This window comes from Sapajus apella, unplaced genomic scaffold, assembly GCF_009761245.1.
Source record: "Sapajus apella isolate SASKATOON/1434 unplaced genomic scaffold, GSC_monkey_1.0 scaffold44, whole genome shotgun sequence".
Lineage (NCBI taxonomy): Eukaryota > Metazoa > Chordata > Mammalia > Primates > Cebidae > Sapajus > Sapajus apella.
In genome coordinates this window covers 3,628,107-3,652,124 of record NW_022436984.1, presented here as the reverse complement: position 1 = coordinate 3,652,124, position 24,018 = coordinate 3,628,107, and positions in this window count along the sequence as shown.

Genomic DNA, 24,018 nt, shown 5'->3' with positions numbered 1-24,018 from the left:
GCTGCATATGAAGCAGGCATCCAATTATCCAAAAGGAGCACTGCCTAAATAGAAAGCTGTAGCTCTCTGTTGCCCCTGAGGGCCTCCCCTTCAAGGTTTGGTTCCTGCAAACACTGTGTCCTTTTTGGGTTTCCTTCATAATCTGTTTAGCTTTCCTCAAAAATATAGCAGGGCTTGGAAGCAGGAGGAGGGATGTGGGGCTACTAGAGGGAATATTAAGTGTGCACACACCCAGGCTGCCGTTATCTGACTCTAGGCTGCCAGGCACGGCTGCATCTGGAATATTAAGATGCTGGGCTTCTCCTGGGGCTGCCAGTATCTCAGTTTGGAACCTGTACCAGGCCACTGATAAATCGAGTTCTCATAAAATCCAGATCAAACCCAAGTGGAGCCAGGCAGGATTCTAGATCTTTACCTGGTCATTACCTCCAGTAAAGAGCCAGCTAAGGCATTCTAGAAGACCTTTACTAAATTACCTTTCAGTCTTATGGCATGGCTGACTATAGATTTCTAAGACCTGGCTTGAGGGACACTTGTATTTCTGCTCTTTTAGCATCCGCTGCATTTCAGAGTAGAAATATGATGGGAATGGGAATCAGACCATTTGTGTTCAAGTCCTGGCTCTGTCACTTAAGTTATGAAGCTTCAGGCTAGTTTCAGCCTTGTGAGACTTAGGGTCCCAATTTGTGAAATGGAGATTTAAAAGTAAAATAAAATGAAGCCATTCCAAGTGTAGTTGATTCTTATTATTCATGGTAGTTACATTCTGTACAGTCACTGCAAACACTGAATTAAATACTAAACCATTGCTCCTAGGGGAAATATGGAGTTAGGTTCCTGCAAGCTTTTGGTCATAATTGTTTAATCATTCTATCAGCACATTGTTAAAACCTTGTTTTATGTATGTTTCTGCTTAGACATCTTATTAAATACAAATTGTTGATTAATTAACATTGAACTCACAGCCAACAGAACTATAACTTATGCCTGAATGAAGCTTGTCTAACACATGCATTTTCTTTGTAAGGCATGTCACATCCTTCTGGCCTTACAGCACTTCAGTACTACACATGGGAGCTATTTTAAACAGTGGAATTGATGCAGGTGTGCAGGCAAGCCCCAAAATTGAGGTTTAGCCAGGGAAGATTTGATACGGTTTAGCTGTGTCCCCACCCAAATCTCATCTTGAATTGTAGCTTCCATAATTCCTACATGTCATGGGAGGGACCCAGTAGGAGATAATTGAATCACATAGGCCAGGACTTTCCCATACTATTCTCGTCATAGTGACTAAGCCTCACAAGATCTGATGGTTTTATAAAGGGAGTTCCCCTGCACATGCTCTCTTGCCTGCCGCCACGTAAGATGTGACTTTGCTCCTCATTCACCTTCCGCGGTGATTGTGAGGCCTCCCCAGCCATAGGTAACTGTGAGTCAATTAAACCTCTTTCATTTATAAATTACCCAGTCTTGGGTATTCCTTTATTAGCCATATGAGAACAGACTAATACAAGGTTCTTGCCTTTACCCAGGAAAGAATTCAAGGGTAAGCCAGTGGTGATAAATAGCAGTCTTGTACTGAACTGGAGCTGCTGCTTTTGGAGCAGGGCTAATTGATAGGTGGTGTGCCCAGAGCCACATTTGTGGGCTGTTGGTAGCATATTTATATCCAGTTACTTGCAGTATTTGCAATTAAGGGGTATGTTAATGCAAATTAAGGGGCAGGTTATTCGACAGCATTCTAGAAAGGGGTGGTAACTTCCAGGTCATTGCCATGGAATTTATAAACTGTCATGCCACTGGTGTGAGTGTTATACTAATGAGCAATGAGCACAGCTAGGGATCACTGTTGTTACCATCTCCTGTTTTTTTTTTTTTTTTTTTTTTGAGGCAGAGTCTTTCTTTGTTGCCCAGGTTGGAGCATAGTGGTGCAATCTTGACTCACTGCAACCTCTGCCTTCCGGGTAAAAGCAATTCTTCTGCCTCAGCCTCTGGAGTAGCTGGGACTAATGGCATGCACCATTATGCCTGGCTAATTTTTATATTTTTAGTAGAAACTGAGTTTCACCATGTTGGCCAGGCTGGTCTCAAACTCGTGACCTGAAGTGATCGGCCCGCCTTGGCCTCCCACAGTGCTGGGATTACAGGTGTGAGCCACTGCACCCAGGTTAGTTTCTGACAATTTCTTCACTTCATTCAATCTGGATCAGATTCTGTTTTGGGTCAGCAAGGTTGTGAGCAGAAAACAAGTCCTGCTGGGCTCCTACCTCAGAATCACCAATAAAAAGCACAACAATGTGCTGCTTAATAGACTGCAAAAGGCTGCTGGTTTACAGTCTGAGAGTCAAAACAAAAAGGCAGAGCTTCACTTGGTCCCGCCTCACCTGGGAGCATGCATGTTTTCCCTCATCTGCATACGTCTGTGAATGACTGCAAATGCATCACAAGAGTTGATTTGGGGGTTACACAGAAAAAATTTTAGTGAGTAGGAGAATTTGCAAATACTGACATGTGAACAGTGAGGAAAAACTGTGCTTCATGGGGTTCATGGTGAGGATCTATCAGAAAGTCCAAACTATCCCATCTGGTGTGCTGAGTCCTTTGAGATCTACTTCCTGCCCGCTTCTTCCACCCTTTCTGCTGCTGCTCCTAACACATACCCCGTTCTCCAGCCACCCCTGTTGCTCTCTGGCCAGGGAATGCTACTTCTTACTGTTTTCTGCCTAAAATGCCCACTTTATCTTCACAAAACAAAGCTATTATTCTTCTCAAAAGATGCCAATAGGCATGTCTTCAGCCATGTGGGCTGCTATAACAGAATACCATAGACTGGGTGGCTTATCAACATCAGAAATTTATTTTTCATGGCTGTAAATGCTGGGAAGTCCAAGATCAATTTGCCAACAGATTTGGTGCCTGGAGAGGGCCTGGTTCCTAGTACTTAGATAGCTGTCTTTTCACTGTAACCTTACCTGGCAGAAGGGGCAAACAAGCTCTCTGGTGTCTCTCCTTTTTTTTCTTTTTTTGAGACAGTTTCACTCTGTTGCCCAGGCTAGAGTACAGTGGCTATCCTGGCTCGGCTCACTGCAGCCTCTGCCTCCCGGTTGCAAGCGATTCTCCTGCCTCAGCCTCCCGTGTAGCTGGGATTACAGGCGCCTGCCAGGATGCCTGGCTGATTATTTTGTATTTTTAGTAGAGACGGGCCTTCACCACATTGGCCAGGCTGGTCTCAAACTCCTGACCTCAGGTGATCCACCGCCTCAGCCTCCCAAAGTGCTGGGATTACAAGAGTGAGCAGCCGCGCCTGCCTCCGACATCTCTTTTATCAGGGCACTAACATGTTCATGAAGGCTCCGCCCTCATGATCTAACCACCTCCCAAAGGCCCCATTTCCTAGTATCATTACCTTGGGAGTTAGGATTTCAGCATACGAATTTTACAGGATGCCAACATTCAGATCATAGCAGTAGGAAACCTAGTCATGCACACGATTTGTATATTTGGCTCAGAAGCAAAGAGTTTGATTTTCGTGATTTGTTTTTTAAAGCACACGTAAGTTACGGGACAAATGAAAATTACTTTTCATTAAGTATCTTGTTTCTTTTGTTTCTCCTAATCATCAGCTCTTGAGGAAACTCAGTCCTTTGTGAATGTTCTCACTGTTAGGGTTTGGGGAAAAATTCCTGCTCTATTTTTCCTGGTTTTTATACTCAAGACTTTCAGAATTCTTACTCCCAGGCTTGTGGTTTCCACTCTTGCCCTATGCTTTCATCAGATGAGACCCTTTAGAATGGTGAGATAGGAACAGCCAGCACCAAAATAACATCAGAAATCAAAGCCAACCCTTTATGTCTCAGAAAAATAGATCTAGCCCTAGCCCTGGTCACTCCAGGTCAGGGCTGGGCTCCTGGAGACGGAAGAACCAGTAATCTCATGAGCCCTGTGAGTCTGGCTCCCAGGCAATTGCCACTCGGCAGCCTGGCTAGGTGTCACTGCCAGCTGGGTTTGGGGTCCCATCCATTTTGCCTGCCCCTTGGATATTTTTGCTCCATTCCTGCCTTGTTTCCTGCTTGCCTCTATCTAGTTCAGGGGCTTGTTTCCATGTTTGTTTCGTCTTCACTCCAGCCAGCTAATTTCCAGCTGCTCCTGGCTTCTCTCACCTGCGTGAACTGCCTTTTCCCCATTCCCTGCCAAGGCTCTGATGGTATCATCTGACTTCAAGAAGGGGTGGCACTGGGTAGCGGAAAGAATACTGGCATGAAAGTTAAGCAGACGTGGGTTCTGGTCCTGTTCCCATCTCTTATTACCTGTATGTTTTTATACATATCCTTTATTTTTCTGGGCTCCATTTTTTCTATGTAAAAAATGAAGCATTGGCTAGATTGCTAAGAGCTTTTCCAGCATTCACATCCTGTGGTGCTATGAGTCTTTGGAAGAGAGATGGGTGGGAGGCACCTGATTTGTCATCCACAAGTGGTACACTACCTTTGAAAGGCTTCAAGGCTAATGGAAAACCTGCTTCGTAACTGTTTGGTTAAAAATGTTCAGGAGCTATGTCTCTCCGGGCTTGGTGGTGACAACACCCGGGTGAGCGCTGACTGTCAACACAAATGAAAATTAAGCAAAAGCAATAACAATAGGCAGGGAACATTATTTGGCTTTTAAAGTAATCTCAAATTCATTCATTACTCATCTTTTGGAGAAGAAAAGCCTCCTAGGGTATCGGAGGAAGTCTTACTGTTCAATTTTTTAATGCTGCTTGGCGACTTAGAGATTGGCTTAGAAAGGAAACACAAGTAGCCAAATGCCCATGAGTCAAAAGAAGAGAATATTCATTGATTTGGGGGCATTATAATATAAAATGAACCACACAGGGTGACAATGACAGTGGTCGTGGTGATAGTGATTGTGATGGTGATGATGATGCTGGTGATGATGATAACAATAGCCAGAACATAATTATGTGCTGGGCCCTGTGCTAAGTCTCCATGCATACTACCGCACATAATCCTCAGCATCGCTTTGTACTGTCCAGGGTCACACTAATGCATAAACAATAATATCGTATAAACAACAAATTCAGACCCATTACGGGGTCAGTGGTAATGTCAGTGATCATAATGTTTTACATTTATTTCTAGTTTATAAGCCATTGCTCATCTATGAGACTCTGTTTTGATGTTAGCAGCAACATAAATTGTGGAAAAGGTGGATATATCTCATGTTATAGAAAAAGGTATTAAAACTCCTAAAGGCAACAGGCCTACAAGCACCTAAAAAAGAACTGCTGAAGATCACTTCAGGGCAATTGCATCAGGAATTTGAGGAGGAGAATCCCATCATTGCAGTTTGTAAAACACACACACACACACACACGCGCGCGCACACACACACACACACACACACACACACAGAGTTTACTCTTATGTAGCAAAAGCATTTGCTTAATTGCATGCTCTTTGGCTATGTTAAAACCTGATTTGGAAATATTTAAGACTGCAAAAAGTTCCCAAAAATTTTAAAAAAGAAAGCTACTTACCTTTCCCTTGTGATACTGTGCTTATTGTTGTTTTGTTTTGTTTTGTCCGGGTGGTTCTCTGGCTCTGCCTCCCCAAAGCTCATTCCTTGGGTCAGGTGAGAAGGGTTTGCTGTTCTCTGCCCCTCAGTGACAGCTGCTTTTTTATTTATTTATCTTTATGCTGCTTTTTTTTTTTTGTTTTGTTTTGTTTGTTTTTATCACTGACTTTCTAGACTTTAGGTCTGCTTAATCTCCAGTCTGTGTTGCCTTGGCACAGCCAGCCCTGAACCAAGCAAGGCTCTGTGCAGAGCAGAGGGGGATTCTGGCTCCTTCCTTCTCTGTGCTGCTTCCTTCCATTCCCCCAACGTCAGCCAAAGGACTCAGACAAGAAGAAAAGATGATGTCTCTTTCAGTTTCCACGTTCAAGAACTTTATGAAACTAATTCTTCTAATCTTTCTTCACATTCCACCTTGCCTCAGCTTGGTACCATGTGGCCTTGTGAGTAACTTTCTTCTTATTTCATCTTCTAGGTCATTCATAAGGATGTTAATCATTTAGAAGGATGGGAGTTTCCCCTACCTAGAGAATGGTTTTTCCTGAACTCATTGAAAGTCTCTTTGATTTACCCAGGAACTAAGAAAATAAATAACATATTTATAAGCTCTGGGTGTTATATCAAAATCCCCACATTGTGGAGAGGCCTGCTGGCTGCTCCCATTGGCAGAGTAGGTGGTTGCCTATATAGTGTCTTTTAAAAGTTTGCTAGAAAGAGCTTCCTGCCTCTATAGATATTGCCTTGGATTCTGCATTACAGATATGCAGCTTAGTGTTAAGCATTGCCCTCTTAGTGCAATGTGGGTAAGAATATCTCTTAAAATAAGAATACTCCTGGAGTGGTTTTCAACTGGAATTGTGTCTGACTAGAATAACAGAGGTAGATTGAGTTTTCTCAGGTATAGCAGGTGGTCTTACTATCCCACCCATACCTGTCCATAAGGTTCTTATTGATACTGCAAATACCCCAATCACAGGCACAGGGCTGTGTCGGGGTAGGGGAGCATGCTTGGCTTGTGTGGTAGGCAAGCCAGAGTACTGAAGAATTAATCCCCGTCAGAAGGAGCCCTCTTCCAAAGGACAGTTGGGATTGAGTGGATACATACCCCAGCCTCCTCTCCCCTTGGTTGAATAATCCTGACATGGTCTACACCGTCTCCCAGACTTCCCTGGGGATTAAGCTCCAGATTCCCACTGTGCCATCAGCTTGGTGACACACGTTATTGGCTCCCTTTCCTTCCCTGTGTCACTTCCCATCCCTCCACCGGTGTTTCCTGAGATCACTCCCAAATAAACCACTCGCAGCTGAATTCTCATTTCGGGGCTGCTTCTGGGAAAACCCAAACTGGGGCTGCAGGTAGGAATAATCCCTGAGGCATGAAGGACCCAAGCTGTTGCTTCCAGCACTACCTTCTTGAGTCTAGTTTTCAATGTCATGGCCAGAGAGCTACTGCTGGCCCTCCAGGTATTAGTCCATATTTGAGGCAGGAAAAAGGGGAAAACACCAAAAGCCAAGACAAAGGCCAAAACCTCAGCCAAAGATTTTGCCCTTTCTACAGGAAAGGATGCTATATTATTCGGGGTTATGTTAGAGGGGCAGAATTAATAGGAGATATATATATATGTGTGTGTGTGTGTGTGTGTGTGTGTGTGTGTGTGCGTGTATATATGTACATGTATGTACACATATATAAAACACACATACACATATGTATTTCTCATATATATATGGGAGTTTATTAAATATTAACTTACGTGATCACAAGGTCCCCAAATCGGCTGCAAGCTGAGAGCAAGGAGAGCCAGTGTGAGTCCCAACACTAAGGAACTTGGAGTCTGATGTTCAAGGGCAGGAAGCATCCAGCATGGGAGAAAGATGTATACTGAGAGCCTAGGCCCATCTCTCCTTTCCAGATTTTTCTGCCTGCTTTATATTTGCTGGCAGCTGATTAGATCATGTCCCCCAGGTTAAGGATGGATCTGTCTTCCCTAGCCCACTGACCCAAATGTTAATCTCTTTTGGCAACACCCTCATAGACACACCCAGGATTAATACTTTGACTCTTTCAATCCAATCAAGTTGACACTCCAAACTAACCATCACAGATGTCTTCTCCAAGAAGTTCTGCCTACGCTTCTTTTGTCAGAATTATTTCACCCATACTCCCCCATCCCAACTACAACTTATACTGTATTGAAAAACTGAACTGTTCTAGCTGAGCGTATTGTCCTGCCAAACAAAACTGGGATTCTCATTGTGAAGTAAAAAGAGAATGGATATCAGGTAAGCAAGTAGCGGTATTTGTCACAGTAATCACTGCCTTATGATGTATCTCTAACACTTGAGTGTGGCATGAGTTCATTAGATTCATGCTACTCAAAGTGTCTGACCAGCAGCACTGGCATCACCTGAAACCTGATTAGAAATGCAGAATTTCAGGCTAGCCCCAGACCTTCTGAATTGGAACAGGACCCTCCACCAACACCCCCCCCACACACCCTCCCCAAGGTGATTTGTATCACAATCAAATTTGAAAAGCATTGTCTTAGATTACTTTCCTTAATGTCAAAGAAACAAGGGAATCCCTGGTTCTTGGAATCTTTTCCTTGGCCTTGCCCAATGCCTTCTCAGTGGCAAATTTCTGCTAAATAAATTCACAACTGAATACATTATGTCAACCCAGGGTTCAGGGAGAAGTATCCTTCCTAGTTCCTCATAATCAAAGTGATCCCTTCTCCTTGGGACACTCCACTCCCTCGGTTAATGCTATTTGCATTTCTTTGTTTTCTGTATCATCGTCAGTTTTGAATATCTGTCTTTGTTTACCTGGACCTAAAGGTCTAGGATCTCTCATTCATCACCAATCATCCCCATTATACCCCTCCCAATAGTCACCCAGCTGGGTGCTTTACTAGAGTGAATTGAGATGATTAAATCTTGTTATCTTTCTGTGCCTAGTTCCACCTTCTCCTTTCTTTCTTTCTTTCTTTCCTTTTTTTTTTTTTTTTAACTATTTTTCCTCAACTAACAGGGCCATCTGTTTGGATTTTTCTAGCATTGTTTTAGATGATCACAGTATTTTGAATAAATAGAAAAGTGTAGTGAGGAGATTTCAAACGCTTCTTGACAGTAGGATTCTTTCTGCAAACACAGAAACTCAGTGTATGCCCAGATTACAGGTAAGCTGCAGTGCTTTAATGAAGCGGTGGTGGGGGACCCGGACCCCCAGTCATTGTCCTCTCCATCATTGCCCCCTCAACCCCTATAATTCTTTTTTAAAAAGTATATATTATTTTGCATTTTAAGTTTTGAGGTACATGTGAAGAACATGCAAGGTTGTTGCATAGGTACATACATGGCAATGTGGTTTGCTGCCTTCCTCCCCATCACCTATATTTGACATTTCTCCTCACGTTATCCCTCCCCAACTCCCCACCCCCCCGGCTGTCCCTCCTCTAGTTCCCCCCCAACAGACCCCAGTGTGCGATGCTCCCCTCCCTGTGTCCATGTGTTCTCATTGTTCAATACCCGCCTATGAGTGAGAACTGCGGTGTTTGATTTTCTGTTCTTGAGTCAGTTTGCTGAGAATGATGGTTTCCAGGTTCATCCATGTCCCTATAAAGGACATGAACTCATCGTTTTTTATGGCTGCATAGTATTCCATGGTGTATACGTGCTATATTTTCCCTGTCCAGTCTATTATTGATGGGCATTTGGGTTGGTTCCAGGTCTTTGCTATTGTAAACAGTGCTGCAATGAACATTCGTGTGCATGTGTCCTTATAATAGAACGATTTATAATCCTTTGGATATATCCCAGTAATGGGATTGCTGGGTCAACCCTGATAATTCTTAAATTTTTTTTTCGTAGTCCACTTGGGTGAAGCAGAAACCTCCCTGACCCATCAATTCCCTCTTTCAGTGACGGATAGGAGTTGGTGGAGATAAAATATAATTGAAGGAGAAAATCAATTATGTTAAGTTTGTTGCTATGAAGAAATACATATCACATATTATTTGTATTGTAAAAAAAGAAAATGAATACATACAAGAGTCTATATATGCTAAAACAATGCCTTGTGATTTTAAGCTAACTGATTTTTATTATACATTCTTTGATAGAAGTCTCAAGTAATTCAAATGGCACAAGTTCACAGGCAGCACGTGTGTCATGTAAGTGTCCTTATAAAAAGCAAATTAGCACAGGGATATAGATGATAAATATTAAACTTCAGTTGTTGGAAAATCACAGGCCCAAAATACTGTTGATGCAATTATAGGTCACTGCACACCATAGGGTTAACCAAATAATGGATAATACTCTGAATTGATAATAATGAAGCTAGATGAACAGTGACTTATATTTTACAAAAAGCAAAAATAACAGCTCTTGAAAACCTCACCAGCTAACAATAATTGTGGTAAACTTGTTCCAGTAAGAAATCGCATGAAGTATTATTTGCATTGTGAGGGCAACTTGTGATAGTGTTAGCACTGCAGACCCAGCAGTGGAGGAAACTGACTTCCTCAAAGTGTTGGCGTACACCCACCTGTAAGGTACACATGGTAGGAGCTGGGAAAGGCTCAAAAGATGTCCCTCATTTTTGTGTGAATACTGAGTTAGATTCCTCCGCAAACTCTAATAATGAGCAATTTTTACACTATGAGTGACAAAATTGAAGAACCTGGATTACTCAGTTTAAGTTGTGACTATGCAGCCTGTGGTCCTGAGTTAAGATGAAAGTCTACAGTCTTCCCTGAAAGGAAGGGAGACCTCTTGTCTTCACCAGCCTTTGAAAATCTGTAAAGAAGGCAGAGAGTCAGACTGCAAAAACGCTTTGCTTCCCTTAAAGGAGCCTCCTTCATTATGTGGTGCTGCTGGAGACAGAAGCTAAACTCACCAGATGGGCTCCCTCGATGGGCCAGGAGTGCGATTGTTTCTCACCTTGATGTGGTGTGACTTGCAGGGAAGTAACTAGCAGCAGTGCTGGTGGTTCATTAGCCGAGTCCCCAAACACCCCGGGAGGCATGTCAGTGGGACAGCTTCTGAGTGGGAGTTCCTTAATGGGCTGAGCTGCTTCACTCTTTTGCTTAAAGACCAATTTAAAAAGCAGTTCAGCAGTTCTGCCACTTCACACCACCCTTGACTCCAACCCCAGGAGGCTGCCTGTGGATCTCCTCAGCATTCTAAGGCCACCATCCAAAGTGGCCCTGGCTGTGCATGTGAACAGAAGACAGTTTGTAAATATGATCGTTCATCTCCAGGGATACTTGTTCTTACCAGTGGCCATAACTCAGGGGCTGGCAGGTGAGACCTGCCTAACGTCATCAAGCTCTGGAGAAAAGGAGGAAGTAGAAAGAGGACAGAGATGGGTACAAGGCAACCAACCCTCTACCATGAAAATGGGAGCCAGCAGGCCAGCGACTAGTGTAACCAGGGGTGTGGCAGATGCCATCATGGTTCCTGTTAACCCCAATACCTGAGGCAGTTTATGAGCAAGTGCAGACATCTGAGACACTGGAATTAGAGGCAGGGCTGCTCCATGGATAGGGACATACAGAACTAGCCTTGGGCGCATGTTGTTTACGGCCAAAAGATCTTGCTGTCATAGGCTCCCATGGCCCATGCCAGTAAACGCTGATTTCTCTAACGAAGGCTCATAGGTTACCTCACTAGTTCTGGGTTTGTCTGGGTTTGACAGACATGTCTGATCCACTTTGTTCAGAATATCCACTAGAGTCTACCCAAGGATGGTTTGGGTCTGTCTCCACCTTCCCAGAAATTCATGTGCACCCTTGGAGATTCCAAGCCAAGTAGTTTAGAAATCACGTTTGTCCTGTCTGGGTGAGGGTCATTGTATACTTAACAGTTCTTGGGAGAGCCTGATAATTTTTTTTTTTTGAGACAGAGTTTCGCTTTCGTTACCCAGGCTGCAGTGCAATGACGCGATCTTGGCTCACCGCAACCTCCGCCTCCTGGATTCAGGCAGTTCTCCTGCCTCAGCCTCCTGAGTAGCTGGGATTACAGGCACGCGCCACCATGCCCAGCTAATTTTTTGTATTTTTAGCAGAGACGGGGTTTCACCATGTTGACCAGGATGATCTTGATCTCTTGACCTCATGATCCACCCGCCTCGGCCTCCCAAAGTGCTGGGATTACAGGCGTGAGCCACTGCGCCCAGCCTGAGAGCCTGATAATTTAAATTTGACCCAGAAGAGTTGAGGAAGAAGAGTTAGACCTTGTAGGCCCTTTAGCAGTTCCTGCAGCACTGATGAAACCGTAAGGCCGTGCTTCTCAAATCATGGTATACATAAGCATCACCAGGTCTTGGGGAGCCTGGGATTCTAAAGTTTTAGTAAGCATTCCTGGCTATTCTGTATGTTGAGAAACTGTGACATGTGGTTTCACAATCTTCGCAAGGTCATCCTTGGCAGGTGTGGGTGAGGATAGGGAGTGTCTGAAATGATTTTGAGACCAGGGCTCAGCACATTGCGAGTTAGAGACAGGCAAAGACTATGGGAGCTTAGGGAAGAAAGAGAGCTCAGTAGAGCAATAGTATACAAATAGATTTGGGTTGGAAGATTTTGCAGACATTAGCTTCTTTCTTGAATGTTCCCTGAAAATTAGGCCCCAGTAGTAAATTTTTACTCAGCATCCCTAAACTGAAATGTATGTCGTGCCTACCTTTTGGTAATCCTCTTTAGAGGGAAAATGTTTTAAAATACCTTATGTTGGTCCCCAGCAGAGGGTTTACCACCTAATCCTAGTCAACAAACTTATTCCTCCAGTTTGAAATATCTACAGATACCACATGTCACCTGGTAGGTGCAAGATGGGGGCTACAGTGGTTGATTGGGGACTCTGAATTTTTGATGGGAACACGGAGTTTAGAAAAGTAAGAGCTGTAACTCAATAAAAAGATATTTTTCTCAAGGCAATGCTAGCATTAGGCATACTGGTGAGATATTAGAACCATTCCCATAAAGTCAGGAACAACACAAGATTCTGCACATCCTCAGTATGATTTGGCTTTATTTTGGAGGAGCTAGCCAATGAAATCTGATAAAAGAAGTGTTGCCAAATGCCAAGGGCTTAGTGTAGGTCAGTTGCTCACTGCACAGAAAGCCAATGACTGAGATACAGTGGGTATTGTCAGAAAAGAAAGGCTTCCTTGTGGGTGTCTGCAGAGAGATGGGAGACAAGGCTCAAATTCCCTGACTAAAGTTAGGGGTTTATGTAGTGGGGAAGGAAGAGGAGTTGGTGAACAGGCAACAGGTGGTCAGAGCAGGGGTCTGGGAAGTTTCCACTCCTTAATACCATCTTGGAGGGCTGGCAATTGGTTCTCTGAAAAAGAAACTCAGATAAGACAAATATAAATTTCTTGAGCTTCAAGAACAGGAAAGTCAGCATCTATGTTTACTCAAAAAAGCTATAAACATCAGTTCTATGGGAAAATTGAGCTGGTTTCAGAAGGAAAGGAGGTATAAAACTCAGAAAGAGAGCAGCACAATTTTCATTGTTTTCAGATGATGTATACTTGAAAACTCCAAGAAGATCAACTGAAAAACTGTTATAAGCAAGTGTATCCAATAAGAAGACCTGATACAAAATGAATACAGGAAGATCAATAGCATCCCAATGTTATATAGTATATTATATAATATAACCAGTTAGAAAATATATTTGAAAGAAAAAAATTCCATTTATAATAGCAAAAGAAACAATGAAATAAATTTTACAAGAAATATGCAAGACCTATGTGAAGAAATTATTAAACACTACTTAAGAACATTGTAAAAATATTTCCTGTGTTCTTGGACAGAAAGACTCAATATTGTAAAGATGGCGATTGGCCTATGTTAATCTATAAATTTAAAGTAATCTCAAAGCAACATTTAAACTAATGGAGTAAGTTCTAAAATTTATATGGGAAAATAAAGGAGCAAGAATATTTAGCTAAATGTTGAAAAGGACAGATAATAGGAAGAAACAGCTTTCTACCTATTATAAAGCTATAGTATTGTAAATGGTGTGTAGCTAGGGAGGGATACACAGATAGATCCATGCAACAAAATGGGAGAGCCAGAAAAAGACCCAAATATAGGCAAAAATAATTTTATAATAAAGGTAGAATTTCTTATCAATGGGGAAAAGACTTCTTACGAAATAAATAGTGTTGAGACAATGAGTCCTATGTAGGAAGAAAATTTAAAAAGTAAAGTTGGATTCTTGTCTACCTCTTCATGAAAAAAATTTAAACGGACTGAAAAGATTAAATGATAAACCATAAAATCACTAAAGGAAAATATAGAATAAATTTAAAACATGTATGTGTAACTTACATACAACCCAGAAGCCAAAAAAGAAATTATTAATTTGATTGTTGGAAAATTATCTTGCACAGTAAGATAAAGCAATCAAAAGGCAAAAGATAGAAATGTGCTAATTTTCTTATATATAAAGAAATCCTAGTAATCGAGAAGAAAAAAACAAGTCAAAAGACAAATGGCAAAGAACAAAAGCAGAGACTTCCCAGAAAAGAAGATACAAGTGACTTTTTAAAATAGGAAAATACACTGTATCTACTCATAGTGGAATAAATGGAACTCAAAGTACAATGGGATACCATATTTTAAACTGTCAGATTTTAATGGTCAAAAACCTGATATACTGTGATGGTGGAGATGTGAGAAAATAATTGCTCTCAACTGTTGTGGGTACAAAAATGGATATATTCTCTGTGGAAGGCCATTTGGCAGTACCAATTTAAAATATGCATATGCCTTGAGCCAGCAATTCCACTAATAGTAATTTACTGTAGAAAGATACTTGCATTTTTACAGAATGAAGAGCACATAGGTTATTCTGTGCAACATATATTGTTATATAATAGTAACAATACAGCAAATATTTATTTTAAAGCATTAAATTCTATTAATGAAAGCTGGTTAAATACATGTGGAACAACCATTAAATAGAACAAAATAGTCACTTAAAAACACCAAGGCTGTTTTATAGGTGTTGAGATGAAATAATTTCAAAGATACATTGCCATATTTTTTAAAAAGCCACAGAATACATATAGCATGTAACCAATTTTATGTACATGTATGTGTGTTTTAAAATCTATGCCAACAGATCTTAAACATTTTGGTCTCAGGAAGCCTTTATACTCTTAAAAATTAGCAAGAACCCTAAAGAGATTATCTTAGAAAATTCTAGAAAACCTAAGAATACACAAGCACACATTCCATTAGCTGTTGACTTGATGATGTCATCACATGTCATGCACCCTTTGGAAAACTCCACTGTATACCTCTGATAGAATAAACCTGAAGCAGGTGAATAATGCTTTGGCATTATTATAAAAGTGGCTTTGATCTTATAGACTCCCTGAAAGGGCCTTGGACCACACTTTGACAACAGCTGACCCTTACATCTGTAATTATACATGCATAGAAGAGTTATGCAAGAATGCCCCAGAATGGGTAACCATTATTGCCTCTGAAGAAATTAACTTGGAGGACCAGGGACCCTGGAGGGAAAAAGATGTGCTTTTTACTGCCTAACCTTTTGTAACTTTTCAGTTCTATGCATGTGTTAGTGATTACATTTTTAAAAAAGAAACTTAGGGATTTAGAGAAATGCATTGAAATGCAAACAGAGATTTATGAGCTGTAGAATTAATCAGAGTCATGGGCAAAGATTGATGTACATGAATATTTGTTGCAGCATTATTTATAATAGCAAAGACTTGGAAACAACCCACATGTCCAAAAATAGAAACTAGTTAAACAAATTATGGTATATCTATACATTATAATTCTATACAGTCATTAAAATCCATAAATCCCTAGAATGTTCTGTGATATGGGAAAATGCTTATAATATAATGTTAAGTTAAAAAATAGCACAGGATATAACTTTGCATGAACCAAATGATTCTGGTTTAAAACAACATTGGAAGGAAATATAGCAGAATTTTGAGTCTTTCCTTTTAGGTGGTAAGAATATGGTCTACTTAAACTTCTCTTAAACACAGTACTGAATTTTCCAAATTTCCCATAATAATATGTATCACTTTTATAATCAGAAAGAAAATTCTATGAAAGAAAAAATTAAAAGGATTCCTTCCCAGGAATATGAGGGGCTGTGTAGCTTCTGCTGCAGGTGTTAAGGGAACGGTGAAGTATTTTTGAGGCGGTTTCTTGTCTCTGGCCATAGCCTGTGGTGATGAGTGCTGTCTTGGTGGACATTTGGGTACATGTGGCACCAGCTGTGGCAGATTGACCTGCAATGGCACAGCCTGGCTGAAGACACAGGTAAAGGGAAAGACAGAGGAACGTGGTGAATTAAAAGAAGTGGTATGTTATGTGAGTCAAGAATCTGATCTAAGTAGGTGATTCTGGTTCAAAGTCTGTTACACGGTTATAGTCAGACTGAGGCTCCAGGCATCTGAAGGCTTGACTGGGGGGTGGAGTAGTTACTTTCAAGATGACTTATTCACATGCCTGGCAAGTTAGGGCTGACTCTTGGCATGAGTCCTTCATTCCTTGCCACATGGACCTCTCCACAGGGCTTTTTTTTTTTTTTAATTGTACTTTAGGTTCTGGGGTACATGAGCAGATCATGCAGGATTGTTGCATAGGTGCATACATGGCAATGTGGTTTGCTAACTCCATTTCCCCGTCACCTATATCTGGCATTTCTCCCCATGTTATCTCTCCCCAACCTCCCTACCCCCACTGTCCCTCCCCCTAAGCCCCCCCAACAGACCCCAGTGTGGGCTTAAGTATCCTTATAACATGGCAGCTGGCTCCCCTCAGAGCAAGTGATCCAAGAGAGCCAGTGTCTTTTATGACCAAACTCAGAAATCATACTCTCATTTCTGCATATCCTGTTGGTGACACTGTTTAGCCCTAGTCCCTGTCGGAAGGCAATGCACAGGTGTGCAAGTATGAGAAGGTGGGATTATTTTTGAGGCTGGTTAACACCAGTGGACATATGCCTTTCAAAGTAATGAGCAGGACTCCAGAGCTTAGCTGTTACCATAGGGCCAGACATCTTGGACTGGTGGGAGAGGTGAGGGTCTGTTTGCAGGGTGGGGACTGGCTATTTGAGCCATACTGGCTGCAAAGCCACCAGGAACTATAATGCAGGGTTTGGGAGTTGGAAGGGGGAAGTAGACATAGAGGAGTCTTTTCCCTTCCGACACTGATGTTGCTTCCTGTTTACAGGACCGTTGTCCCACTGGCTAGGGGTGCAGATATTGGCCAGTGGTATTACAACCTTGTATCCTGGATGCATTGACTCAGCCTTGGTGTAACTTTATTTCCCCAAAAGCTTTGAAATATCTGCAAAATACTGACATTGTAGCATTCAAGCTACTTCTCCCAAATCGTCTCTTATGTGGCAATGTGCTATACACAAAAGTCACACCGACTGCATGTCCAGATTGCTGGCTCTGAAAATGTGGTCATCATGGACCTATGTTTCCCAAGTGCTGGTCAAATCCACTTGGGTACTCAGTTCACAATCAGCAAGGGGTGACAGCAGAGGACTCTGGGGTTCTGTCACAATGGGACAAACAAGGCCAGTCCTGGATACCAGAGTAGACAGGTGCTGAGGGTCAGATACCCACGAGACTTTGGGAAAAGTAGGGAGTGAGTACCAAGAGGGACCAGTGAGAAGGAAAAGGCAAGTCCCAGCTTGTCTTAGTTTGATTTGCCAGGAGCAAAGTTCATCCCAGATTTTCTCAAAGTGAGGTGTTCACTATAAGACCATGAAATACTATGCAGCCATAAAAAAGATGAGTTTATGTCCTTTGTAGGGACATGGATGAAGCTGGAAACCATCATTCTCAGCAAACTAACACAAGAATAGAAAACCAAACACTGCATGTTCTCATTCATAAGTGGGAGTTGAACAATGAGAACACATGGACACAGGGAGGGGAACATCACACACTGGGGCCTGTTGTGGGTTGGAGGGTCTAGGGGAGAGATAGCATTAGAATAAATACCTAATATAGATGACTGATTGATAGGCGCAGCAAACCACCATGGCACGTGTATACCTATGTAACACACCTGCACGTTCTGCACATGTACGGCAGAACTTAAAGTATAATAAAAAATAAAGTAAAATAAAATAAAAGTCAACAAATGCAATAAATGGAAAAAAAAAATCACGGATCCGATGGATACCACCAGTGCTTGGGCGTTTAGATTCTCCGCTATTAACATGACTCAAATGTCAGCTCCTCACAGTCTGGGCTTCCTAGTTCAAATTTTGGAGAGAAAAGCTGATTGGTTCAACCTGGCCTGGGGCTCAGCTTCCCTGGAGTGAGGTGTTTACCTCTGTTCTAATTAGCTGTGGCTACGACGGAGGTCCCATGGTAATTAACAATGCCCCCTTGGCTGCAGGCATAATCAGAAGAAAGGGAAAAGGGAAGAGAGATAGGTAACTCTAGCTTATTTACCTAAGCCAGCAAGGGACTGGCATCATGGAAGCCAGTTAGGTGGTAGCAGACTGCAGAGGAATGGTCCTCCCCTAGTGGGAGGGTCCCATAAGAACAAGGCTAAGAAATGATCTTTTAAGAAATTAGGGACAGGGTGTGGCTTGGTCATAGAGGCCAGACAAAATAGAATTCACTCCGTTTATTAGAAATGGGATTCAAAGTGAGAGGGGGATTAATATGAGAGAGAGCTGGCGTTGAGCTGTGTGGCCTTAATTCTTCCTGGATAGAACCAAGATTGGTCTCTGAATGGTGATGGGGCTCAGTCAAAGGCATTCTGCCATCCTAGGGTCTGGATAAGAAAGGACGGCAAGGACAGAGGCCCAGGCGTGGCAATGCACATGGGAAGTGATAGATCAGATTAGACTGGCCAGTGGGAGCTGTCTTTTATTTGATCATTATTTGTCCAATTGACAACTGCAGCAGGTCAATTGGATGCAATCTATTGCTCAGAGATTGACTTGCCTACTGTTGATCTGACTGACCCCACAGACATGGCTAAGTTCTAAGACACCAAAGGCTTCTCCCTGATGCTACTAAAAGTCACAGGCCACAGTTCTGGCTGCAAGGCAGAGAGAACTACATGGAAAGGATACTGCACGTGTGTTTGGAGCCCTTTAAAAGGCCTTTCAAGAAGGCTCTGTTGATAACCAATTTACCCCGAAAGCACTTCTTTCATTTTCCTCAGCTCAAAAGGGTATTTAAAAAGTCAAGAGTGTGTTAGAATGGCAGCAGGCGATAAGACGAACACTTACTCCTACGTTAATAGCTCCCACCCCTCTTCCCTGATGTCCTGTGCTTTGGTGAGCACAGGGATTATGGTGAGATGTTCAGTGGTGGACACAGTTTGCTTTTATCTCTCTTCTTGTTTCTCCTCTCTTCTGAATACGCGAGGTTGTTTCTAGTTTCTAGGAGAGAGCTGTGTCTCTTTGGTGTCTGGGAAAGGCTTTTCTTGTGTCTGGGCCACCTCTTATCAAGCTGCCAGATAACTCTTACTATTTTCATGATGATATATTCATAGAGTGACGCATGTTGAGGAGAGGCTGTGCTCTCTGATGATAGCTGGGCCCCCCAGCTGAACTGTGGACCCCTGGGGAGTTGGAGTCATTTTTCCTCCGGATAACTCTAGTCTTCCGGACCCTTCCTAGTCTAAGTCATCTAATGCAATACTTGCAGATTTTCCCCTCCTTTGGGAGTTGGTAAGCCTATTTGCTAGATATTTCTGACTCTCCACCTTGCAGGCCTTCTCATGATAGGGTGGGATGATGTGAATCTTCCCAGCCAGAGTTGTGAATGAAAGCAATATGCTCCATTTTCAGGCTGGAGGATTTACTTGTTGGTGCAAGAACCTCCAAATTCACATGAGTGGCCGCTCCCTCAGCCTGGTTCCCTAAATAACTATGATGATCAGAGCCCTCTGCTCACCTGAAGTGTACATGGATTATGAGAAGAATGTATTTCAATATATTGCTTTAAATTTACTTAGATTTTGAGGGGTGGAGGATTGGTGGTTGTTATTAAATCATAACCCAACTACCCTGACTAATCCACTTTCTTTATGGGGATCAAATTCTATTACTATGTATTCTACAAAACTATTAAAAGTGGTTTCTTAAGAAAAGGAAAAAGAAAAATCACTTATAATTCTGCCATCCAAATAAATCTATTTTTCTTTCCTCCATTTTTTTGTATTTTTAATTTTTGCAGAGTTGTAGCATAGGCGTAGATTCTATTTTGTACTCTGCGTATTTTTCATTTAACTTTATCAATGCCCCATGATAGTAGGAACCTAGACTGTTTTATTCACCATGTTTTATTCCCTCCATGGCACATCACATAGAGCAAAGTACACAGTAGGTGCTTAATAGATAATGATTACGTTAACATTTAACAACTTTAACTCTCTCTTGGGATGCCGATTCTTGTAAGATGTCTTTGTGACTGGTCAGCAATGTCAGGCTACAGATTGAGAGCTCAGGCTTGCCAATTGGCAGAGACATATTTTAAAAGAAATCCTGGTTTTGTTTTTCCTCTGCCCAGCATTGGGCCCAAACTCTCTTCCTGGTTGTGCTGGAAACTTACAGTCTTCTTCTAGTACCTGTCAGCTCTCAAGAATCTCACAGAGGATTTCAGACTTGTATCTTGAAGGCTATACTTGGTCCTTTCTTCTAATTTGAAACAAGAGTCTGGATAAGCCAAAGGTTTTCCTAAAGTCCTAGAGTCTCTGAGAAGAAAGGCTGGAATGAAAATCTGCTTTCCTGAGCACATGTGTTGGTTCATTTGAATGTTTCTTCTGCGTTCCAATTCTTACTCTTGGCCTGGGGTAAGCTCCTTTGGTCATGAGTTTCCACATGTTTTAGCAGTAAGTATATTCTGATGTCTAGTTTCAGGTCTACTTATTGATTTTTCTTTTGCCTTTTTTATCCGCCTTCTGCTCCTCACCTCCCTCCTGCTTATCCTTCTTCCCCCCCTCACCACCGCCCCCCCATGCCTAGGTACCTCAGACTTAATAGTTGGTTATTCAGGATCACTTCTTGGTCAATTCATCCATCCCAAGGCAGCCAGAAAGTGAAGGTTAGCCTGGTCACCATCAGGCCCATGTAACACATGGTTTCCCCCAGCCAGAATACAACTGTATCCTGTCCTCATTTTTTTACATTTGACCATGATTACAGGCTTGCTTTAGCTTAGCAAAGGTATGGGTACTTACCATGCTCTTAGGAACTTTCACATTTGCTATATTTCATTGTCACGACAACTTTGTCAGAAGGAGATTATAGTCCACTTTTAAACAGGAGAGATAAGGCCAAGAGGTTAAAACTCTTGCCTAAGCCCAGAATACTAGCGACATTAAAAAAATAAAATTAATTCAATAAAGTGAAATGAACCTGAATGATATATTTTATTTAACCTGATGTACCCAAAATATTATCACTAAACATGTAGTCAATATGAAAAAATACTAAGAAGAGATCTTATCTTTTATAGTAAATATTAGAAATGTGATGTGTACTTTATACTTACAGCCCATTTGAGTTTGGATTAGGCATATTTAAAGTGTTCAATAGCCACATATGACTAATGGCTACCATATTGGACGGTTCAGGCCTACAGCATAAATCAGAGCATGAGACTTTCCACTAAAGTAGTGTCTTCTCATTGCAATCAAAATAAAATTCAAACTTGTCAAACAGTAGAAGATCTAGACCCTGACTGCCCCTCCACCTTTCTGTCTTCTATTCACTGTGTTCCAGCTAGATTGATTTCTTACTATCTCCTGGATATGCAAACCTCTTCTCATCTCAGGACTATTGACACGTGATAGTCCTTTGCTTAGAAAGTTCTTTCTCAAAGTCTTTTTTTTTTTTTGAGACGGAGTTTCGCCCTTGTAACCCAGGCTGGAGTCCAATGGCGCGATCTCAGCTCACCGCAACCTCCACCTCCCAGGTTCAGGCAATTCTCCTGCCCCAGCCTCCTGAGTAGCTGGGATTACAGGCACGCGCCACCATGCCCAGCTAATTTTTTGTATTTTTAGTAGAGACGGGGTTTCACCATGTTGACCAGGATGGTCTCGATCTCTTGACCTCGTGATCCACCCGCCTCGGCCTCCCACAGTGCTGGGATTACAGGCTTGAGCCACCGCGCCCGGCCTCTCAAAGTCTTTTCATGATTGCCTCTTTCCCACCAATCAGGACTCACCTTAAAGAGGGCTTCTCCAACTATGAAGCTAGAGCTAGGGCAGCACCCGCACCTGCTGCCCCAAGTCCTCATGTACCGCATGGCCCCATTTTGTTTTTTATAGCACCTATTATTATCTTAAATTACTTTATGTGCTTGCACATTTATTATCTGTCTCCCATCATTAGTGTGTAAGCTTCTTAAGGTGACGGACCACTTATTTTTGCCCAGAGCAAAAAATTCCTGGAACGTAGAACAACATCTTGTATACATTAGGTATGCGAGGAATCTCTGTTGACCAGCAAAATGCCTGACTTGATTGATCCCATAGGTCCCAGTCAGATCCTGCAGTTGTGAGATGTGTTTTACCTTAAGTCATACTGCTTAATTTGTCATGTCATTTTTATTATTACTTCTCTTATAGAGAATTTGAGTACCTCCTTGACTGTGTTGTTCATTTTTCCTTTTCTAGGAATTGGGAATTTCCTGAGGAGGGTGTTGGTGGTCTCAGTGTCCTCCTCTTGACCACTTCCTCTCTTGGTACATGTCAACTCATATTCCTCCTCCACCAGCCCAATGGCCCAAGTCATCTGCAAGGTGACTCAGAGCAGCCCACCTCACTTAATTGTCTCCTTGAAGATTCCGACATCTATGTCTGGATCTATGTCTGCCACTTCCACTTCCCATCTCTTTGATTTGGACTTTCAGCTTCTTCTGCTGATCTCGGCTCACCTCAACCCATTTTATCTCATCCCATTTTCTCTATTGTGAGGTTATGCAGAATTTAAAAGCATGAACTTCTTAGTCAGGTATCCAGGTTCAGCTCTTGTTACCTGTGTAATTTTGTTGGGGTGTTAACCTCCCTGAGCTTCTATTTGTGACCTGTAAAATGGAGATACTATTACTTCTTCTCAGAGTGTCACTGGGAATATTAAGTGAGATAGTGAATGAAAGTGTTTTTGAAATAGATCATACTAAGTGCACAAGACGTGCTAGCTATCATTGTCACACTTTTTATTTTTCTGTCTCTATTTCCCGTACATACTCTCAAATTCATTTTCCCATCTCCCAACCTCTTGATGGAAATTATAGAGGATAGGGTGCCAAAATTATAACTTTGGGCATGAGTTAAGGGTCTAATTTTTCTTAGTGGGTTGTGTAATTGTTGGAGGAAAAGAGTCACTGGTTTGAATTTCAACTCTGTTATTTACTTGCTGTTTTACCTTGGGCAAAGTATTTTGCCTCTCTGAGCCTTAGCTGTTTTATCTCTGTAATAGACATAATAACATGTACCCTTCCCCCCAAAAAACTGTGTGATATGTTAGAAACCCACATGTCTACAGATGCATACATTAGTGCCTGGTAGACTATCAATAATTAATTCAATATTAACTAATATCAATATTAATTCCTGCCTCCTTTAAAAAAATTATCTAAAAAAGAAAATTTTTGAGATTTAGTGTGACTTAATCTACAGGGAAAGGCACCTTTTTTTTCCTTGGGAAAAGTTTGATAGAAAGTATGAAAACATGAGAATTAATTGAGACTCTGTCTATGAGGTGCAAAAGCAATGGACAGGGACATTATCAGAGAATGTTAAATCCCGGCAGCTCACTTAAGGTTTCAAGTCTCTGCAGCCCCCTAGTGGTTATTGGGTGCAGCAGACGATTCATAGTTATTAACAAATTTATTGGAGTCAGTTTGCCTTTGGTCCAGAATTGTAGAGAGAAATAGAGAGGGAAAGGCTGGAGTTTTAGTCTTTTTTCATGTTTCAAATAAAAAATTCCTTTTCCAGTATGTACGTCAGAAAAATCTAATGAAAATCAAGCATACCGTACATACTAGGAAAGTATTAACTACCATAGCATTTTCTTCCCTCTTTTCTTTCTTTTCCTTCCTTCCTTTATCAAGATAGGAACATATTTTCTTCTCCTTGGGTGAGAAAATTCGTTACCTAAAACTTATAAAGTCAATGTATCGAGTGTGAGTTCCAGAGAGAGGGTGGATGCCTGTCAAATTAAGTGAGTTGCCAAACAGAGAGCAGGAAGAAAGCCATTCCTAGAATCAATATTCCTTTGTTACTGGGTCTTCCACTTGCCAAAGGCAATGCTGCAAAGCCGAAAAGAGCCCAGCTCCTGGGAGAACAGAAATTCCACTTGGCCACTATCTCCTGTGGGGTGATAGGCAAGTTACTGCGACCCCTAGGAGCTCAGTGAGGGTGGTTCAATGTGGCACTGTGCTCTGATCCT